Genomic DNA, 22,899 nt, shown 5'->3' with positions numbered 1-22,899 from the left:
AAGGTTTTCTGCAAAGGAAATCTTCTAAAGCTATGGTATAGAGCCTAGATAGGCAAGAAACAATACTAGAAGCACAAGCTGCAAAGGGGAGGAAACTATTTAAGCACTCCAAATACAAGATGCTAGTGTGGAGATGGTGGGGATGGAGAAAAGTGGATATATCTGAGAGACATTTATGAGACAGGATCTACAGGACTTAGTGATATACTGGATGGGGTAGGTGAGAGAAAAAGAGAAGTCAAGGGTGACACTCAGGAAGGAAGCATGAAGAGGGCAAGGAACCAAGACACCAAATCTTTGCCATAAGCATCATGATAAAAATAAAAACATAAAATGTGTTAATGTTTACCAACCAATACCAGTGATCAGTTGAGTGTCAAAGAGAACAGGTCAATACATCAATCAGGAAAATATTTACTTTTGAGATGCAGAATATTAAAAGGTGGGACAAGAGGAACAACTACCTGAATTATAAGTATATGCATACTGGAAGTATCTCAATATGCAGAAAAAAATAGCACAGAAAACCAAAGCAGAGATCCAGAAAAGTAAATGTAGAATGGGAATAAGAGCTAATACTAGTGAGTCTTACAGAAGCATCTCTCTTAGCTTAACGATGTTTTTAAACTCTGAAAGGTGTCAGTGTTAGAATATATGGACAAGAATCAGCACCTAACCAGAAGAGAATCAAGGGTCCAATACTTAAAATTCTATAAACAAGAAATCAGGATCTACTAGTAGCAGCAGCATCAAAAGGAGTATGCTAAAAGAAAATAAATCCAAGGCAGAAGGGATTTTTGTTCCTGTGATCAGCTGGTACCCTTAAGAATATGATTTTCTGGGATTTGAAACAGAGGTTATAAATGCCTTCCTATAAATTTTACTTAATACAGCATCAATTACTTGGAAACAGTAAGACATTAACAACAATAACAAAAAATAGAACAATTATATTGTAATGAAGTTATGTGAATGTAGTGTCTCTCACTCTCTGACTCTCTCACAAAATATCTACTATACTGTACTCCCTTTCTTCTTGTAACAAGAGATGATAAATGCCTACACGATGAGATGAAGTGAAGTGAATGACATAGGCACTGTGACGTAGCATTACATTACTACTGATATTTTGATAATACATCAGAAGGAGGATCATCAGTTTCTGCACTACAGTTGACCAAGGGTAACTGAAACTGTGAAAAGTGAACCCATGAGTAAGAGGGGATCACTCTATTGTCTTTAGGGATTCCAATTGGAACATGCTGCCATAAGGTTGGTAGACATTATCCCAGTGTGTTATTGTTTAGTGGCTGTAAGTGGTGATGAACTTCCCTAGGGACAATGGAGAAGAGTTTCACTGCAGCTTCCCAAAATGGTAATGACATTCTGCAAGGACTAGAGAGAAAATCTGCATTATAATGCACTGGGGTGTCACTAAGTAACATGTGAGTTAATATTTTTTAATCAATAATATCTGAATAGTCACCAGGCAGGAGAAAGTAACATTTTCATGAGGAACTAATGCCCTTGTTCATTATTCCAACATTCTAAAAGAATAAAGACTGGCATTTAAAAACACTACTACAGTCATTTGTAAATTATTATTTCCTTCAATGACTGTCATTACAGAGGTGGCAGACTGGTAAGGTTGAAAATCTTGTTTGAAGTTTGTCCAACAAATAATAATCCTGATAATTAATTGCAAATAGAAGTAAACTTACCTGAAATATTCAAAAGACTGAATGGATTTGCCATTACAATGGCCTCGTTTTTCTCCTTCACTCTGTAAGTTAAGTGGTTCCTCACCCAGAATGACTATATGCTACCATGATGTGGAATGAGGACTCCATTTGTTTCAAGTCCAGGTTCTACTGTCAAACAGTTATGTCACCTTAAGCAGGCACTTAAAACTCTGTAGGCTTCAGTTTATTCATCCACTAAATGTAAGATTAACTGATCTCTAAATTCCTTTTAATTCTGAAGTACTAGCTATGCTTATTCTAATAGAGAAAAAAGTATTCAAAGTTTAGCAGTCGAGCATATTTAAAAGCATATGGCACCCTGAATGTCAACTGAGGAATTAAGGAATTATGTTTTCCTGTTACTCACTACTTTCTGACCAAGCCCATATTTCTAACACAAGAATTACTTTCCATGAAGACAGCTCACAAGGTGTTTTGTGATAACAATACTAATAACAAGAATTTCAGGTCTGAAATTCAGTTAAATAATCGCATTTCCTCTTGGAATACACTTACTTCACAACATCAGAACTTGATATATCTTTATGTTATCAATTACAATCTTTTGGAAATTTAATTTAAAATTTAACTGTTGATAAAACTATAATTGAATTTAGATAATAAAGCACTAAAAAATTACTCCTGAAGAAAGGTCTTAATAACCTGAGAGAAAGGTGACAGTAGTTGTAAAATCAGTGCCCTCTCCAAGTCTGCTCATATTATAATCATTGTCTCTCTCATGCTCTCTGAATCGGTCTCTGTCTCTCTCTTTCTCTCTCTCTCTAAACTGACTCAGAACAATTACCTCAGGTGACCAAAGGAAACTAATAGGTATTGCCTTACTCTGATGTAGTAAGGTTAGCTCTCTATTCTAATCTTCTCCAGCACACTCAAATGTCATTAGTGGCCAGCCAAACTTGGAAATAAGCAACTGCTTTCACAGGAATCAGCTCTTGAGATGAGAAAAAGTTTGGATCCTACTTCTGCATGCTACTTCTTGTGAAAGTCTGTATCTTTTATTTAGGATTTTCCTTCATTCTGACCTTGGTACTCAGACTTTACCTGGGCTGTAACTGCCTGGATCCAAGACCTATTTTTACACCCCTACTTTTTAAATAAGTATACTAACCACAACTAGGGTACAAGGGCTAAAACAAAACAAAACAAAAAAACAACTATGTATAAGTATTGGACAAATATGATGCAAGTTCCTAGAGAATGAATCTTTGTCTTGATAGTGATATAAAAATATTTTATTTAAAAAATATTTTATTTAAACAAATGTGGACATATGAAGTATAGTACACTACATAATATAAGTGAATTTTAAAAATTAAATTAGAGATCTCATAGTATTTCATTTTTGTATCAGGCAAATTTCTCTGGTTGTGTTTATTGATTTGCCTCTCCTATTAGGGATACTTCAGTAGAAATTTCTTGGGGGAAAAATGACTGACTGTATCAGCAACAATCCTTTGGGGACATTACTTATGTTTCATGGTAATTATCTAATTGCATGCAAGGCCCCTTCACTTCACTGGCTGAACAAAGATAAAGTCAAAGTCCTTGACAGCAAATTCCCCTAGTGACAAAATGAATTACTGAGATTTACAAAATGAGATTCAATCTAAGCTAATATAAGTGCCACTTTGACTAAATCAGCTCACTTTGACATGATGTAGGATTATGAAATATAATTTACACATATTTCAAAAGACTGTAGTTTCATCTTTTTAATGATCTGGTCCTATCAAAAATATATTAAAATTTCTCTAAATACTGTAATCTTAAACAATGTTGACATTATGAAATTTAAAGATATTTTTAAAGTAGAAAATTATTTCAGAAAAGCAAACATAAATGTAAAAGCAAAAGTTTTTAGCCAAGTACAATTAACAATGATCAAGGTCACAAAAATCTCTGACATGTTTTCTAGTTCAGCTGATCACTGTGGGAAGAAATATCAAAATTTTTAGTCAGAGTCAACAAAACAAAAAATATTGGTTTGCATTTTACCACTAGAAGGATAATGAAATTTTCATTTTCAAAGTGAAACTTTTTTTAAAAAAGTGAAACTTCTTAAAGAGTGTGAATCACATTATATAAATCGGAGCTGAATAACTCTACAGAGCTCTTCTCTTGATAGTAGAAAAGGAATAGAGAGTAGATATTTCACTTTTCCACTCACTCATTCCTTGGGGTAGACTTACTCAGTCCCTCAATTAAAGGAAGGTTTCTTCCATTAGAGATTCTGACCTGCTGCTACTCTTTCTACTTAGTGCAATTCTGGGAAATAGGACATAGATATCAGAAAAAAAACCCATTCTGAGAATAACCACTGTTGGGGAAGAAAACATGTGATTAAGTGGCCTCTCCAAGCCATAGGGTTTCAAGTATGATCTGGATACAGAGGGCTGGGCTGGGTGATGTGGTTGGCGTCTCACATCCAACCAAGAGCTATGATTTAGTCATGTTCTCCTTTTACTTACTATCATTTTCTTAAACTTACAATATTCTCAGCCCACAAGACTGAGTAGGTGGTAGCTACTTCCATAATATCTCCCTTAGAACAATGACACTTTGGCAATAGGGACAAATGAGTGTTTATTGTCCAAATATTATGGGTCCTACTCTTAAAATTACTGTTGAACTTTTTACTTTCTTATGTTCTGAATTCTTCAAGGCCCAAACTATATTTAGTTCATGGGGAGAGAATTAATACATGTTTATTTTCATGGCTACTTTTGGGGATTCCAGGAACCTCATCTGATATTTGTTATTTCAAAAGTGACCTTTAATGATGCTGAATTTATTCCATGCATGTGTCAAGGTAAAAGCTAACAATTAAACAACTCAGTTCATTCTTACTTGCTTGGAAAGCTGCAACAGGTACAATACCCACTCTAAATGTCACATTTAACAGAAATGAATTCAGGTTGTTCTTTTTATTTTTAAAATTTTTATTTATTTATTCATGAGAGACAGAGAGGCAGAGACATAGGTAGAGGGAGAAGCAGGCTCCCTGTGGAGAGCCTAATGCCGGACTCCATCCCAGGATCCCAGGATCAGGACCTGAGCCAAAGGCAAATGCTCAACCATTGAACCACCCTGGTGCCCTGAATTCAGGTTATTCAAACTCAGGATTCCCTAAAGGTGAAACTTTTCGTCAAAGGAAATTCTTTCTACATCTACATTGAAAAGGTACAACTGGTATATCAAATTCATCAGTTTGTTGTTATCCTTTGAAAACATTCTAGAAAAAACACAGTGACAACCTTATTCATTTGTTCACCAGCCTAACTGGGACACAGGGAGGTGAAACTGAAGTAAGAAGGACAAAGCAATAACATTCTTATGGAAGAAAACTGCTAGACAGAAAGCATGTGAATCTTTTCACATCGAGGTCCCCAACTGCTAAAATTCCAGTTCCTTCTTTCTTGTTAGACTTATTTAAAACAAAAACCCAGTGTTATTGAGAAATGGAAGTCAGGGGATCCCTGGGTGGCGCAGCGGTTTGGCGCCTGCCTTTGGCCCAGGGCGTGATCCTGGAGACCCGGGATCGAATCCCACATCGGGCTCCCGGTGCATGGAGCCTGCTTCTCCCTCTGCCTGTGTCTCTGCCTCTCTCTCTCTCTCTCTCTCTGTGTGACTATCATAAAAATAAATAAATAAATAAATAAATAAATAAATAAATAAATAAATAAATAAAAGAGAAATGGAAGTCATATTGGTACCTGGTAGAAAGTTTTGAAGGTAAAATGCCAGGCACCAGTTTTTTTTAAATGGAAGCATAAAATGCCAACAGCACTTGGCATAACTTATATCATGATGAGAATGCCTCTGTATGAAGTTTAAACTAAAAATGTACTCTTTATAAGTACACACACACACACATACATACATACATTGAGTCACACAATTAGTAGTTTAACAGTCTACAGGGATTATTCCATAAATGAAAACGAGAATGGATCTATCTTTTTTACTAGTGCATTCAGTATTGGAAGTAAATTTATAATTCTATAGGTATCCCATCATATCTCTTCAGAACACAGTGATGCTGGAAACATTTTACATCACTATGCTATAAAATAGAGAAGGAAGTGCTTTAAACTCACAATGTATGATGTGAATAAAGATACTAAGTCAGTTAGTTTATTTCTTAATGCATTTTTCCCTTTGGATCTTTCATATTTTGGCAAGTGTCAGGTTTTTTTTCCACTCATTATATAGGTGGTAGTAAAAGTCTTAGAAGCAGTACACAGCTGTCCCATTCTTCTGCTCACTAATACAGGAAAGATCTGTTGACCAGATATCTCTGCCTGGGTGCCAAAGGTGTATGCTAGCTTAAGAGAGTCTAATAAAATTAAGTTTAAGCAACCAAGTCATTCAACAAGACACTCCCCAGGTTATGGGGGGCAGATCCCAGTGTAATATATATTAAATGTTTCCACTGCATTTATAGCAGGGTGAACAAAGGGTGGTAGATTAGAGTAGGAAAGTAAAACAATAGCTCAATAGCTGTAAGTAAAAAAGGTAAATATATATGTGTGTGTGTATATATATATATCAAAATGATAAGTTATAGAAATGTGTGCAGATGTAGGAAATGCATCACATTGTCTTTGTTCTAAACAGTTTCTGCCAATGGATAAAGCGATACATTGATCCATTCATTATGTTCAGCCTCTGCGCCTTAGCAAGACTCCTGCTTGAGCATGTGTTCAGATGTTGAGAGGTGCCTGAGCTCACAATGATGATCTCTTAAAATGGAAGTCAAAACAGACATGTGCCTCATAAGCAAGTGGACATTATTACCTTTGGATGTTTGCCAACTGAGGCCTTTAGAATCAAAATGATTATGACTTCCATATTACAGCTGCAACTCTTATCAACCAGAGTAGGGGCAAGAAATGGGGGTAGTGAAAAGAGAAGGAAGCAATCAAGTATTATTTCTAAGCTTTGAAAAACCATAATGTGACAAAAGAGAAGGCAGGATCACCTACTACATAATTTGTGGAACCCAGTACAAAATAAAAATGCAGAACTCCTTATTCAAAAATTAAGAACTCAGAAAAGAAAGAATGAAGGGCTAAAGCAAGTGTGGGGCCCTTCTAAGTGCAAGACCCAATGCAACCACACATGCATGAAGCCCAAGGAAAAGGCATGCTAGGTGGAGAATGGTATTTGTAGAGGCTCAGAACCCAAAGAGAATAAATTGCAAAAAAGAAAAAAAAAAAAACCCTAGTATAGGGGAAATCTCAACCTCACAGATGATGGCAAAGAATAACAAGATTCCAAAAGAGATGATTAAGCACACAAGTAGATTGGCCTGCTATAACTCTGTAGTTGCCAAATTACAAAATGAGACAGTGGATCAGAGCAAGATAGTTTATAACTCACAGCACAGCAGACAAACAGGAGCATCAGTCTATTAACACTATCCCCTTGTCTCCATGTCTCACCAAGTGATGAGAAGTCTTAGATTGCAGCTATTCTTGCCGAGGGTAACACCACAGTTGAGGAACTCGGGGCTAAGGGCTTAGCAACTTTTAGAGCAAGTAGTAAACAAACCATCCCTCCTCCCCCAGCAAGATAGTTGTCATATGTATTATAGCCATGGCATTCAGAATGCGTTAAATGTCTACCCAACTAGCTACAGAAATGGCTCAAGACTAGAGCATATTAGGCCTTGTATTTTAGCATATTTAGAAAAGTATGCAGCAAGGCCCTTGGCAGACTGCCTCTCCCAGCACACAGCAAAGAGCTGCATATGCCCTTCAAATAGAGTCTCTGTTATGGGTTCGGTTGTGGCTCACAAAAGGATATGTCCAAGTCCGGACCTTTGGTATCTGTGAATGTGATTTCATTTGAAAATACGGTCTTTGCACATGCAACTAAGTTAAGATGAAGTAGGGGCACCTGGATGGCTGAGTGATTGAGCATCTGCCTTCAGCTCAGGTTGTGATCTCCACATCCTGGGATAGAGTCCTGCATCATGCTCCCTGCAGGGAGCCTGCTTCTCCCTCTGCTTATGTCTCTGCCCCTCTCACTCTCTGTCTCTCATGAATAAATAAATAAAATCTTAAAAAAAAAAAAGTTAAGATGAGGTCATACTGAATCAGGATAACCAATGACTGGTGTCTGTCTCAAGATGGAAATTTGGACACAGATATAGGTACACACTCTGATAATAAAGTCAGAGATTAGAGTGATGCATCTAGAAACCAACAAATACCAAGGACTGTCAGAAAATGGAAAAGCTAGGAGATGAGCAAGGAACAGATCTTCCCTGTATTAATCAGCTTGGGGTACCACAACAAAATACTATAGACTGGATGGCTTAAAAGACAGAAATTTATTTCTCACAGTTCTAGAGACTAGGAAATCCAAAATCTCTCTTGCTTTCTCTTCTTATAAGGCCACCAATCCTACAGGATTTGGGCCCTACTCTGATGACCTCATTTAACTTTAATTACCTTCAAAAAACACTAGCTCCAAATATAAATAGCGTCGACTACACTGGATATTAGGGCTTCAGCATGTGAATGGGGGCACAATTCAGTCCATAGTATTCTCTCAGTGCTTCCAAAGAACCAACCTTGATTTTGAACTTCCGGCATTCAAACTATTAGACAAAAATTTTTGATGTTTTGAGCAACCTAGTTTGTGGTACTTTCTTGCAGCAGTCCTAGGAAACTAATACAGATTTTGGTCCTGGCAATGGGATGTTGCTATATAACAAATACTACAAATGTAAAAGTGGCATTGGAAGTAGGTAAGAGGTAGAGGCTGGAAGAATTTTGAGTTACATAATAGTAAAAAGCCTAGACTGACTTGAACAAAATGCTGCTAGAAACATGAATATTAAGGGGTGCTTCTGGAGAAGTCCCAGATGGAAATGAAGGACATGTCATTGAACACTGGAGGATAGGCAATACTTGTTACCAAGTGGCAGAGAGTTCAAGTAAATTTTGTTCCATTGTTGGGTGAGAGGTAGAACTTAAAAATGGTGATTTAAAAGACAAGATTTGGGACTTTTTGAGTTGATTATGTTTGGATGAGATTTTGGACTTACAGTTAATAACGGAATGAGTTAAAACTTTGGGACTTTGGGAATGTAGGCATAGGATGAGTATATTTTACATGTTAGAAAAAGATAAATTTTGGAGGAGGGACAGAAGGTGGACTGTTATGCATTGAATGTGTTTCCCAAAAACATATGTTCAATATGAATGTGACCTTATTTGGAAATAAGGTCTTTGCAGATGTAATCAAGATGAAGTCATACTGATTAGGGTGAATTCTTATCCAATAACCAGTATCCGTAAAGAGGGAAATTTGAACACAGACACAGAAGGAATGCTATGGTGGCAGTCGATGACAATGGAGTGGTGTATCTATAAGCCAAGGAACATCAACAATTACTGACAACTGCCAGAGCTAAGGAAAAGGCATGGGACAAGTTCTCCCTCAGTGTCTCCTGGGGAAACCAATCCTACTGACATTTATTTCAGACTTCTAACCTCAAGAGAAGATATAATAAATTTATGTTGTATTAAGCCACCAATTTGTGGCATTTTGTTACTGCAGTCATAGGAAATACCATTTCCTTTGGTATAATGAGAAGACAGTGACTATACTTCTAGTATATTGAGATAGAAAATCTAAAGTCAAGCCTTCTAGTTGTGAAATTCTTACAGACTTAACCTAAGTGTTTACTAGAATTTAGTTTGCATGTTTACTTTGGGACACCGTGGCCTTAATTGGAAGTATCCTTGTACCCTGTGAATTGAACATCTGAAGAGAAATCTGGAGCTATTACCAACATCTTCACAGCAAAATGACAGAAGGGGGAAAACAACTTAGCATCCTTGACTTACGAGGCATACTCTCTAAAGCAAAGGAAACTCATCATATTATTGTCCTTCTTTGACATAAATGAGTTAAAGTACAACAAGGGAAAAAAAATAAAGTACAAGAAGGATCAGAACACTAAATTGTATTTAGAATACACACTTCAAGCAGCAAGCCTATCTATCCTACATTTTCTTTTTGGTAAGCCACCACTGACAGCCTCAAATAAAAGGGTTAGACCCTGATGCCATGTTTCCATTCCTTGCCAACCCTAACCACATTGGATGAAGCTAAGGTTCAGACCTCTGGCCTCTGTGCTGAGACAAATTCTCTCTTTCTTAGAATTTTAAACTAAGGCATAGCTGGAAAGCAGTTAGAAATAGCCTCTAGGGCAGCCCGAGTGGCCCAGCAGTTTAGCGCCGCCTTCAGCCCAGGGGGTGATCTTGGAGACCCAAGATCGAGTCCCACGTCGGGCTCCCTGCATGGAGCCTGCTTCTCCCTCTACCTGTGTCTCTGCCTCTGTCTTTCTGTGTATCTCATGAATAAATAAATAAAATCTTAAATAGATATTCTCATAAATTTAGAAGCTGGGGCAACCATTCTCAAACAATGTATACTGATGACCAATAAGACTGCATCGGTAGCAATGGGCAGACAAGAGATCTGTGAAAGTAGAGGGATAATGGAAGGGAAGTTTCTTGGGTTTTGCTGGAATTTCTACTCTCGGGTCTGATTTTTCTCGATAATCAGTTGTACATCCCTTGTTTCTGTGAAATATTCCTGCTTCTTCATAATAAAACACCTTTACACCATTTAAAATGGAATTTTTTTTAAATTTTTTTTTAATTTTTATTTATTTATGATAGTCATACACAGAGAGAGAGAGAGAGAGAGAGGCAGAGCCACAGGCAGAGGGAGAAGCAGGCTCCATGCACCGGGAGCCCGACGTGGGACTCGATCCCGGGTCTCCAGGATCAGGCCCTGGGCCAAAGGCAGGCGCCAAACCGCTGCGCCACCCAGGGATCCCTAAAATGGAATTTTTATTTCTTCTAATCAGGTATCTAATCTCCTTGACATGCATCTTCAATACAACTCAAAAGTTTGTAATGATATTGTTTAAGGAATGATTCCTCAAAAGGAGCACCATACAAATAACTTTCTAGTGGATAGAGAAAACCCCTTAGAGCTGGCCAAGAGTTGAGAGATGACAATGCCAGTTAGGAGGCTACCGGGAGAGCCATTGCCAAAGGAAACAGGCTCTAGGCTAAGAATTAGCTGCTAAGACCTATGAATGATGCCATGAGAAACACTGATCCATTACAGCCTACAGCTTATCATTAGGTGCACCCTACTATTTGCAACTTTTCCACCTCAGGGAGAGGAACTTTTGGAGGAGAGTGGGGACATCACCCTTATCAATTTCTCCAAATTGATAAGTCATCACCCAAATAACCATTCAAATAATAGACTAAACAGTCCATTTTTTAAAAAAGAAGCTTTAGGAGTAATTTGTAAGCTTCATGTTAAGTATTCAATTTATAAAATTAAATATAAAAATTAAATTTTCAAAAAAATACTTTGATTCTTTGGTATAAAAAGGATGAATTCCAGGTAGTAAAGACAGAATATCTGGCCTTTTACATTTTTCCTAATGCATCAAATTTATGCATTTTTCAAATTAAGTCTGTGAGTTCCATTTTTTAATTCTTGTTCTGAAAACATAAATCCTGATGAAATGGATGCAGAGTAGGTTGGAAAATCATTGAGCAAAATGATGAAAAGATAGCAAGAGAATACAAATGAAACTCAACAATCCATAATTCTTAATGCGGTATAATATTTAAAGTTTAATCCCCAAATAGCTCTTAGAGTCACCAGACCTAAATATATTGGAACGGTAGCACCTGATCTTAGTTAAAATACATTACTAAAATCCCAATATTTCAAGAAAACCAAAAAAAAAAAAAAAAAAGAATTGATGTTTACCCCTTAGAGTGCAGACAAAACTCATAAGAATCATGTAGGTATGTGAACATCCTTGAAGAACTGTCTTTTGAAGTTTAGCTTGGATTTCAGTGATCTTGATATGCATATATATCAGTCACAAGCAAATGTTAGGCTCCATCAAATGCTCATTCCAGATTCTTAATCTATTTTAAGAAGCCAATTTTTAAAAATGCAGTCTCATTTTTGTTAAATTAAACCTTCTAAAAGGGAATGGCAAGTCTCTATACATATGCCATCTTCTTTATTCTCTGTGAAATCTATGAAGTTAATTCCATTTCACAGTGGGCAAACATCAAACAAGACTTTGTGTTGTTCTCTTCTAATAGAGAATTTTAATCTTTCCTGTAGGCCTTTATCATGAAAGAATATAAGTGCCTCTGTTAGGTCATTTCTGCAGACAGAAGTAAAGAGATAGGCTAAGACTGAAAACTCAGGAAGTCTATTGCAATGGTATTTCCATTAGGGATACAGAGCCATCTGCCTACTTTTTTCATTGCTACCCCTCAAGGCTTAGTGACAGCAATTTTGGGAACAAGTTCTTTATTTCTTCCACCCATTTGCAGAATAAATCATCATGCCAGCAACTTACGCCCAGGATAGTTACTTTGACTGAAGAAGTCTATACTTACCAAGGGCATGCTTAACGTTTAAATTTAGGCAACTCTAATTCATACAAAAGGAATTCACCTTCAAAAGAGTTCTTGGTAACAAAACTTAAAGATTTAGAAAATTGTTAGCATAATCATGTCCCAATTATCTTAAGAAAAAACTGTGAGTCTTAACAGTAATAAGATCTTTATTTGGAGTCTCTAATTCAACTACTTTGCCTGGGATTTTCTGAGAGCCAGTCTAGACCAGCATAATATGGATATCAAAAGTAGGATCTCTGGAACACCTGGGTGGCTCAGTGGTTGAGCATCTGCCTTCAGTTTAGGTCATAATCCTGGAGTCCAGGATTGAATCCCACATTGGGCTCCCTACAGGGATCCTGCTTCTCCCTCTGCCTATGTCTCTGCCTCTCTGTGTGTGTGTTTCATGAATAAATAAATAAAATCTCAAAAAAAAATGTAGGATCTAAACTACTTAGAAATTGGGTATACACATACACAATCTTATCTTGCAACATTGGCCAATGTTCCTATTCAGGGAAAGGGAAAAATTTTTTGATATCTTCTTTTTACATAATTTATGAATTGTTCTCATTCATAAATCATTAATAACTAAGGAAAGAATATGAATTGCATATCTATGAATATAATGGTAATCAGTTTAAACCAAATTTCTGACTGTTTTTCATTTCTATGTTATTTCTACAACTCATTTATTTAAGTATGTACTGAGCACCTAACTATGGGCCAACTATATGCTGTGAAATAAATAAAACATAGGGATATGCTAGAGAGTTTAGGAGTAACAGTAGACTAGCCTGGGTGTCAGAAATAGCTCTCAAAGGAAATGACATTGAACTAAGACTGACTAACAGAAAGTAGATGCTCATGGATTCACTGTTCTCAGCAGAGAAAACAGCAAGTGCCATCCTACGTTAGAATGAATTTGATATATTCAAGGAACAAAAAGAAGCTCTGAGTGACTAGATTTAGTGAGAGAGGATGAGAATGGTTAGGGATGACAGTAGAAAAATAAGCAGGAACAGACTAGATAGGATCTTGTAAGCCATTGTAAGGAGTTGGGATTTTATTCTCAGTACAATGAAAAGCCATTGAAAGAATTTAATCAAGGGGATTATATGACCTGATTTACATTTTTAAATGTCCTTCTAGCTTCTGGGACCAGATCAGTGGTTCACACCAGGCTTTCTGTTCCTGTGGACTGAGAGCTCAGAGGAACTGGAATTTTCTAGACTGCAGTGACCAAGACTACCTGACGCTGAGAGGACCATATGAGGATACTGTATTCAACACCTATACATGAGTGAAGCTAGCTATAGCTTGCTCTCCAGGCATGAGGAAAGGCCTCAGGTCACTTTTCCTGCCACTTTAAGTCATGTTATTTCATGAAATAAAGTACCAACAATGCAAGAAAATCCAGCAATTGAACAGGCTGTAGCTGGACTACAATTGAAGTTAGACTGTAATAGTCATCTATAAAATGCTAAAGAAACCCAGAGTGCAGAGCAGAAAGATAATAAATCCTGGTTTGTAGAATTCAGTGATTGTACTAAGAAGTAGCAAGTCTATTTGTACTGAATGTAAATGTGAAACATAATGGATTGTTGCCTAGCGAAGGGGAAAAATGCTTTGTCACATACAATATTTCTGATGGTTGTTTGGTTAGAACATGAAGTGATTGATATTTCCTAATGCATATTGTTTAAAAGGCACATTTTATCGGCTGTAGTCTTATAAATGATCTTTTTTTAATGGTCATGAATTCTCAACAAGCTGAAGCAGGAAAGGAAAAACAAATCTCCAAGGTGAAATAAGCCTACAGAGGCCAACCTGAGAAGAAAAACAGTAATCATTATGCAACCAGGCACTTCTTATAGCTATATCATGTCATTCATATAAAACTCTACCAGTGAAGGGTACTACCCTTTTATTACAGACAGAAAAACAGGCTCAGCGATGTTATAGAACTTGCCCATTATCATAAAATGAGAAAGCATCAGGGCTGTCTCTGTAATCATTGCTATTCCTGGTTATAGAGCCTAAGTTCCTTCATTGCACCAAGCAAGGTTAAAGCCAACAATAAAAATTAAAAAATACAATAAAATAAAATCAGATAGTACATTCCAAAGGAGTAAAGCAGATGAATCTCTGGAGAACCTATGTACAAAATGAGCCCATGTGTCCTCCCAATCAATCTTCCATTTTCATCACTGTTAATCTTTCTCAGAATACTACAATGAAAGGGGCAATTCATACATAGTCCCTTGCTCTCTTTTTGGATCCTTTTCCTCCCCAGCATTGCTTTCATGTTTTCTTTGTTTTCATATTTCCTTGGCCCATATAATTACCAATCTCTGCTCTCATATTCTTTATTCATGTTAGAACTGAAACAACTCACACCAAGAAGACAAATGTAAAAGAGCTTCATTTTATGATGATGAGAGACTTAAGTTATTAAAATTAATCTCTATATTTTTCAGAGAAGAGTCCATAGACACAGGAAATTTGTGGAGAAACAGGACCTACTTCAGTTATGAAATCAATCTGGATAGATAGGATTTGTAAATAACTAAAGTAGACTCTGGTCCAGTAATTGCCCTATCAAAGCTTACCTGCCTTATCTCCTACTTTTCTCCCCTCCAGCCATTCCATCCAAAATACATCACCTTTTTCCACTTCTGTAATCTGGATACTATCATGCATCCCACCTAAAATTCTCTGCTTCTTCTTCTTTATGCAAGTCCTACTCATCCTCATAACTCTTGTTCAGGACAAGTTATTTTCTTTTTAAGATTTTATTTATTTATTTATTTACTTACTTACTTACTTACTTACTTGAGAGACAGCATGAGCAGGGAGAAGGGGCAGAGGGAGAGGAAGCAGCAGACTCCCTGCTGAACAAGGAGCCCGATGTGGGACTTGATCCCAGGACCCTGGAATCATGACCTGAGCTGAAGGCAGATGCTCAACTGACTGGGCCACTCAGGCGCCCCCAGGACAACTATTTTTTAACTAATACATTTTATTAGCCTTGAATACATGTTAAGTATTAAAACTTTTAAAATACAAGCATATAAAGAATAAAACGTTTAAATCAATGTGATTCTATCACCAAAGTAACCATTTTTAGTAAGCTTTACCTGTCCTTAAGTCTTTTCTGATCATTTCAGCTCTCTCTCAGTCCTCAATCTCTCTCTTTCCCTCTCTGTCCCTCTCTTTCTTTTGAACTCCTTCAGTTTACTGACTACAATATTCAGATGCTTATGTATTTATTCAATTATTGCTTTAAAAAGTGTTTATAAAGTCCACCTCTTTTGTACCAGACATCATTCTAGATTTAGGGTGGTAAATAAGACAGATTTGGTTTCTGCCTGCGTGAAACTTACAATCTAGTGCCTATAATAACTTACTACTCAACATATCTAACTTACTAATTTAACAACCTGCATTTTATAAGTGAGTATTATCTCCCAAGTGAATGGAAATTCCTCGGGGTCAGAAAGTACATAATATAATTATGAGCAAATATACAGCCAGTACTATTTATTGCAATGCCCACAGGATAAAAAAGGAAGAAAGCTGACCTTTCTTCACATCAAAATCAGCTTCAATTACATGTAACAAAAGCCCTACCAATGAACACATTGTTGATTTATAAATATTGTTATGTTCTATTCCATGCTAGATCATATCAATTAAAAATATTTAACATAGTAAAATCTTAATTGAGGATAACAGTTTATAGTCTGCCTAAGCAGAAATGGAGTCTACTCTATAGTAACACGGTTTCTGAGCAGGATAAATTAAACAACTATTATCTAATCAGGCACAATAAAAAGATAGGAAATTACAGGAAATAGATGACATGTGTTTATTGTATATAACATAATAACTGTGACTTAGATAGATCTAAGACAGAATGGGTGTTCCAAAATATTTGCTAGATGAATGAATGGTGTTGAAAGTTCTTGCGTAAGAACAGCAGGTGCATGACTGAGCAGTAGATTCTTGAGGTGACCTGGGTTCTAATCCTGATCTTGCCTCTTCAGTTAAATTCCTTTACCTTCATGGGCCTTAATTTCACATACAAAGAAGGGCCTGGATTATCCACGTTCAATTCTTTTTTATTCTTTATTTTTTATTCATTATGTTACTGCCTAAAACATAAAGAGTAGTAGAAAAAGATAATCTATGCAGTAGATGCTAATTTTTTGCAGTCAATAGCATTTGTTTATTTATTTACATATTTATTTTAGTTGGAGTATAGCTGACACACAATGTTACATTAGTTTTAGGTGTACACTAGCAATTTGACAACTCTATATATTATGCGGCACTCACCACAAGTGTAGTAACCATCTGTCACAACACAAAGCTAGTACGATACTACTGACTATATTCCCTATGCTGTGCCTCTTATCCCCATGATTTATTCATCCTATAACTGGAAGACTGTATCTCCTAATCCTCTTCATCCATTTTGCCCATGTCCCCTGCTCCTCCCCTCTGGCAAGCATCGGTTTGTTGTCTGTATGTATGGGGTTACTCCTGCTTTTTTTGTTTGTCATTTGTTTTGATTGTTAGATTCCACATGTGAGTGAATCTACACTCAATTCTTGAATAGTAAATGCAATGCATGTACAAGTAATATATTTGTTGTGACATATTTTGCTAACTTCTAACAACAGAACAAAGATGAGTAATGCATTCTTTATGTGACTTTCAAAAAAACTTTTAATTGCAATAGTATATACAAATCAATTCATGTTGTATAGAATGAACCACAATCAATTCATGTTGTATAGAATGCACCACATTCTATAACATTATGATATACAAAGTAGAGCATCTTCTAGGAAACATTTAATTACATTACAATCTTCTTTGTTAATCTAAGTTTATCAATTTATTTCATAAGCTAAAAAATAAATTATATGCTTCTAACAAAGAGAATATTCCTTCCTTTTCAGCAATGACCTTCTTTTTCCTAGTTTTTATATTCTCTGTATTTCATCTCCCCCATGATCATCCACTTTCAACCTCCTATAATTCTTTTTTATAGAGTATCAGGGAAATAACAAAACCAGGCATATCTTTGCCATTTGTTTTTTCTAATGTATTAGTGAACAAATATTAATGAAAATAAGGAGACTTGCCTTCAAAAAAGCAGGTATCAGGTCACAGAAGAAATCATACACCTTTTATTCTTTACTTTTTTAAAGAATCAATTCATCTTAGTTAGGGTATCAGGTATGGTATCAGGCTTACTCGCATTCCAGAGTACTCCCCATCTCATGTACAGTAAGCTCAAGCCATACTGAACTCAATATTCTGAACTAACCATTCACACTCTTATTTCAGGACCTAAGCCCATAGCAGCCGCTCTATAAAAATTCTCTCCTAGCCTGGCCCCTCATGTTTAAATCGCTCCTGCTCATTCTTCAAACTCAACTTAAGCATCCTGACCTCTGAGGAGTGGTTCTTGACACCATCTGTCCTCCCTCTCCACTTGCCCAAGTAGACATTAAGATCTCCTCCTCCTCCCACAGTCTTGATACAAACTTCTGTGACTGCCTATTTTCCTTTATACTCCTCACATTAAACTATTAGCTCTTGAGAGATGGGAATCATCTCTTATTCATCTTCTTTGCTCCAACAACAACAAAAAAAGCACAAAATAGGCACACAAGAAATTCTCATTGCTGGGTGAATTACTTAGCTAATAATGAATTTAAAAAAACTTCCTGTGTCAGATATATTTGAAAAAATAATTTAAATGAATAAACCAAACATGGGTGTTAGGACTTTTGTTCCCTCACAGCATGTTCTCCAAATGGTAGTGGATTTTCTTCAGCATGGCCATTATACCACAGGCTTCAGGAGATCAGAAACCAAGTCTTTTCCTTCATAATTTCTTCTGATGGCCCATACAGAAGAAAGAGTTTTAAAAAAATGGTTTTTGATGAAAATTATATATCTCTTTCTATCCATGGACATTTAAAATTTCTCACAGTTTGAGCCAAGTGCATAGGACTACCTAAAAGTTAACTTAGCATAGGATCCAAGATGATAATTTACCTACATAGATACTTCATGAAAATTTGTTGCAAGTGGTCCTAGACCACACTTGTAAAAACACAAGTATAGATCTTTAAAATAGATGGACCCTCACAGAACTTTGAGCTCAACCTCTTCATTTCACTAACAAGGTCAGTAAGACATAGAGTTCAGATGAATTGTTTGCATCTATGTAGCTAATTAGTTGAGGGCCCAAGTGATGGTAGCCCTACAGGATTAGAAGCTTTCTCCAATTTACTTATGAACAGGCCCCTTAAGATATCTCAAGCCAAGAATTCTGATTACCTTTAATTCCCTTATTTGATATTTATTCATTGATTTCATAATAAATGCTTGTTTTCCTACCAGTATTTTTCAAATTAAATATTCAGAAAAGAAGAGGAATTAATAATGATCATTTAGATGAAGACTGGATCTTATATATCAAGATCTTTAAATGGTACTTGAACTGATGAGTTGTTTGGCAATATTAAGAGGAATATATGAGAAGTGTTTTCAGAGAGGCTCTAGAAGTATTTGAGGAGTTTTAGTAGTACCTGCCATTTTAGAATAACTGTAGAAAGCAAAAGAGTCAAATGCCCAAAGCTTCTTTTAATATGAGAATTAAAGTAATACCAGGGTATTACTGTATTAGTTACTGCCTCTATAATGCTATTTAACAACCCAGCCCCAAACTCAGCAGAACATAACAATAACCATTTGTTCTCATGCTCAGAAGTCTTCAGGTTGGCCACAAATGGACAGATCTAGGCTAGGCACAACTGCCTAGCCTAGTTTCAAGTAGCAGATCCAGTTGGACTTGGATCCCCAGTGCAGGTTGGGTTCACATCTGCAATAAAATTTATGTACATTCTAGAGCATACACACACACACACACACACACACTCACACACACACACTCACACATTTTAGGACCAAAGATGAAAAGGAAGCAGCTACCTGGAAGATGCTCTTTTCATGTCAATGGTGAAGAGCGAGCTCCACCACACAAGCCTTTCTTTTACATCTAATGTCTACTAACAGCTCACTGGCCAAAGCAAGTCACAAAAAATCAATAAAAGAAGTATACTCTACTTAAAATAAAGATGTGGAGGGAAATGAATATTTGCTGAACAAGAAGTTATACAAAGCTACACAAAGCTATACAAAAATTACAAAACTGGTTTAAAATTTGAATCCTTCTGACCAGTATTTCGAAAGAAGTATATTGTTTAACATAAGCTCAACATGAACATATTTAAATATCACTTACCTTCTCATTCTATTCAAAGCTATATGGAGAAAAAGGCAGGTTATAGCAAAAAGAGCTCATTAGGAATAATGATCAGATGCCTTGGTTGACACAAAAGGACAGGACTCAGCCAAATTCACTCCATATAGGTCATCCTAAAATTTAATCTGGGTGATAGCTTTGGGAAAAAATGCTATTTATCATAGGTAACAAGGGGATGGAGATAGAGATAGGTTTCATTCTAATATATTCTGGTTCTAGCAAGTCAGTAGTAGAAATGTTGATTTCCCTCCTTCTATTTTAGTCTAATACTTATCTCAGCCTGCTTCTCAGCACTCCACTGGGCCTATCTACTTCTTACTTTGGACAACACAGGTCTCTGACTATGATATTATATATGGGATTATTATATCTTATCATTAAAACTGACTTCTCACAAATAAATTCAGTACTGAACTACCAGCAGTATCACTGATTTTTAGTTGTTACATTTATTCTAAAGTCATATATTTATTTTTTTAATTATATAGACAAATTATATGTTTTTCTGGGGCAATCCTAATGTAAACTTGATGTCCCAACATTATTGAGTGCCATGTCCTATTCTCAAAATTATCCTGATTTATTTCAAAAATTATATATTGACCCTAATTATAAAAGACCACCTGATGATCTATAGGCCATCACATTGGCCAGTTACCCCCATCAAAACTTCATTGAAAATAATTAAACTACCAGTGATTTCAGAACTATTTGATAATGTCATCAAAATTTCATTTTTACAACCATGTTTGACCAAAGGAAAAATCAGTCATACCAGTTTGTGGTTGCATGATAGAAAAAAATAAATGTAACCCTGTCCTTTGCAGTTGGTTCTGATGATTAGGAATATGTTATAAACACACACACACACACACACACACACACACAAGAAAACCCTCAATTATCAGACTCCAGGAAAACTCACTTCCAAATACTACCTGTAACATTAGAAATTGGTGCTTACAATTACTAGACTAGTCCTCCTAATTTTCTGTTGAAAATTCTCAGTTTTCCATAGCACACATGACATGGTCATGTATATAGTAAATGCTCAACTGGGTATTAAATGAGGACCAAAATTTGGCTACATAGAAACTAAATAGTGCCTGCTATGGTCAGTTTCCTCTATTCCACAAAATATTAAGTACCTAGTATGCTTTGCAGAAGCTTACTAGATTACTCACTTTCTGAGCAATCACTGTCAAAATTAAATATTCCAGAAAAAATTTCTTTTGTATCTGTTATTCTTAAGCCTTTTTACAATATCACATTTAGGTCCTGTACACCTGTTTGAATCACAAAGTACTATGGAGTCCCAGATTACGCTAGGAAAGAACAAAAACAGTATTCTGTGATGTCATAAAATGGGGCATTTTATATAGCCAAATATTCTGATTAATAAGATATCATTTATGTATATATATGCCAATATACATGCATATATATGTATCTTATACTTGAATTTAACACTAAACATATATTGAACATGGCCATTTTTTCTTTAACTATTTATAAAATACATCATAAAATATATCCAAATCCTCCAAAAATCTTGATATTATCATTTTGAAGATCAATCTTTTTTTTCTAATTGTGGAAGATTAATAGATTCACAGAAATGCTAGGTAATACATAATAGGAAAGCTGGACATGCCAGCTTTTACTGTAAGTGGTACTAAGAGACCTTTGTTTTTACCCTAACAATTATCCTCTTACATGAAAAACTATTATTTCATGAACTAAATGAAATTTTATACAGGAGGAGTCTATAATGGATTCAGAGTTTCTTGTTAAGGGGATGAAAATGTTCCAAAATTAGATCATGGTAATAGTTGCACAATCTTTGTGGATATACTAAAAACCTCTAATTGTGTACTTCAAAGGGATGAATTTTATCATGTGACTTATAGCTCACAAAATAAAAAACAAGTAATTCTTCTGCCTAATAAACAATCTGACCTATTTAACATGTTAAATAAATGCATAAATACAATACAATTTATACAATGTTCTGATTATATAACCATTATATATTTTTAAAGTCTTACTTCAGGATTAAAAGCGAGGAAGGCAGGAATCTGTCAGTTTTGTTTTATTTATGGGGGTGGGTAAGGGAAATAGATCTCCCATCAAGTTTAGGGACTAATTTCTTTGAAGTAGACACCTGTAAGATGCCTCAGCTAAAGAATGTTCCTAAGGTCATCATCACTCTAAATACACTAAAAAGTCAGGGAAAAAAATCACCACAAAACTTCAGCAAAAGTACATCAAGACTATAGGAAATTACTCAAAAATAAGCCTTAGGAACAGTAAGCAGATAAAATAATACTTTTTTGTGATGGTAGCTGCAAAACTAAATACTTTTTTGCTAATTTCAAAAACTTGAGAGTCTTGGTAAGGCAAACCATTTAGAATGGTAGCTCCACTGGATTTCCTTAAAGATGGCAGATGTCATATCTGATTCCAAAATAAATATTTTAGGAAGGGGTTAAAAACAAGTAAATGTTACCAATCACTTCATATTAATTATCTGCCAGTATAACTGGATAGTGTCTCCTCATCCTCATAACAGTAGGACCTGGACCAGCTAAACTAGATATTATCTACAGCTTATTCATTTAATTCATTCATTATTCATTTACTTTTGCCTTGATTTACTTAGAGTGGAGATGTCATTTAAAAATTAAAGGATATATATATTCTCTAAAATAAAAAGCATTTAAACTTTCTACATAGCTTTCCATTTGCTCTATTTGTCAGCATAATATAATTCTCCTATGGACATTTGAGTAACAAATAATAACACAATGATTCAGAATGCTCTAGGAATGGTTTCTTTACTAATTATGCTTTCCTGGTTAATTGGGAATATTTTAATTCCCAAATCTTACAGTAAAAATCTTTCTCAAACTTTATTTGTGTACTTCCCTTATCAGATAGAGTGACCATAACTGAATAGTTCTTTCATGATCAGAGGTAAAAGTAAGTATACACTGCATTAGATATTGAAGTAAATGATAATAAATTCAAAATAATTTTTTGAAGATTGTTTTAAATAAATGAAGCCAATCTGCTTTTTTTAATTTCTTGTTATTTTAACCCATTTTTAAATGTTTTGTGCAAAAAATAAAAATGAAAAGAACTAAATTATAAGCAGTTATATGTCACAGAACAAGAAATCAGTTATAAAAAATAAGTATTTTATTTTACTTAATTGTGTTCTAGTTAATAAAAGTAGAGGACCAGAAACTTCATCTTTCTCCTAATTTAATTCAGTGGTTTTCAATCTTGGATGCATAAGAGAATTACCTAA

General features: G+C 35.5%; 1 long non-coding RNA gene across 18 annotated transcripts in view; it reads right to left on the bottom strand.

Moving 5' to 3' along the window:
• LOC140601463 (uncharacterized) overlaps positions 1–22,899 on the bottom strand; it is a 660,248-nt gene that overhangs the window by 337,408 nt on the left and 299,941 nt on the right. For 3 of the 18 annotated variants that reach the window (XR_012004465.1, XR_012004454.1, XR_012004461.1), the window contains one exon: positions 16,070–16,392. The exons of 1 other annotated variant lie outside the window; for it this stretch is intronic. This is a non-coding gene — a long non-coding RNA (uncharacterized lncRNA). Of the gene's footprint in view, positions 1–16,032; positions 16,393–22,899 lie in introns of those variants that run through there. 14 more of the 18 variants (XR_012004466.1, XR_012004468.1, XR_012004467.1 and 11 more) reach the window with 9 other exon arrangements.

The sequence above is a fragment of the Canis lupus genome, chromosome 12 (assembly GCF_048164855.1).
Source record: "Canis lupus baileyi chromosome 12, mCanLup2.hap1, whole genome shotgun sequence".
In the NCBI taxonomy this organism is placed as follows: domain Eukaryota; kingdom Metazoa; phylum Chordata; class Mammalia; order Carnivora; family Canidae; genus Canis; species Canis lupus.
Note: the sequence above shows the minus strand (reverse complement) of the source record. Positions and strands in the feature narration are given on the sequence as shown.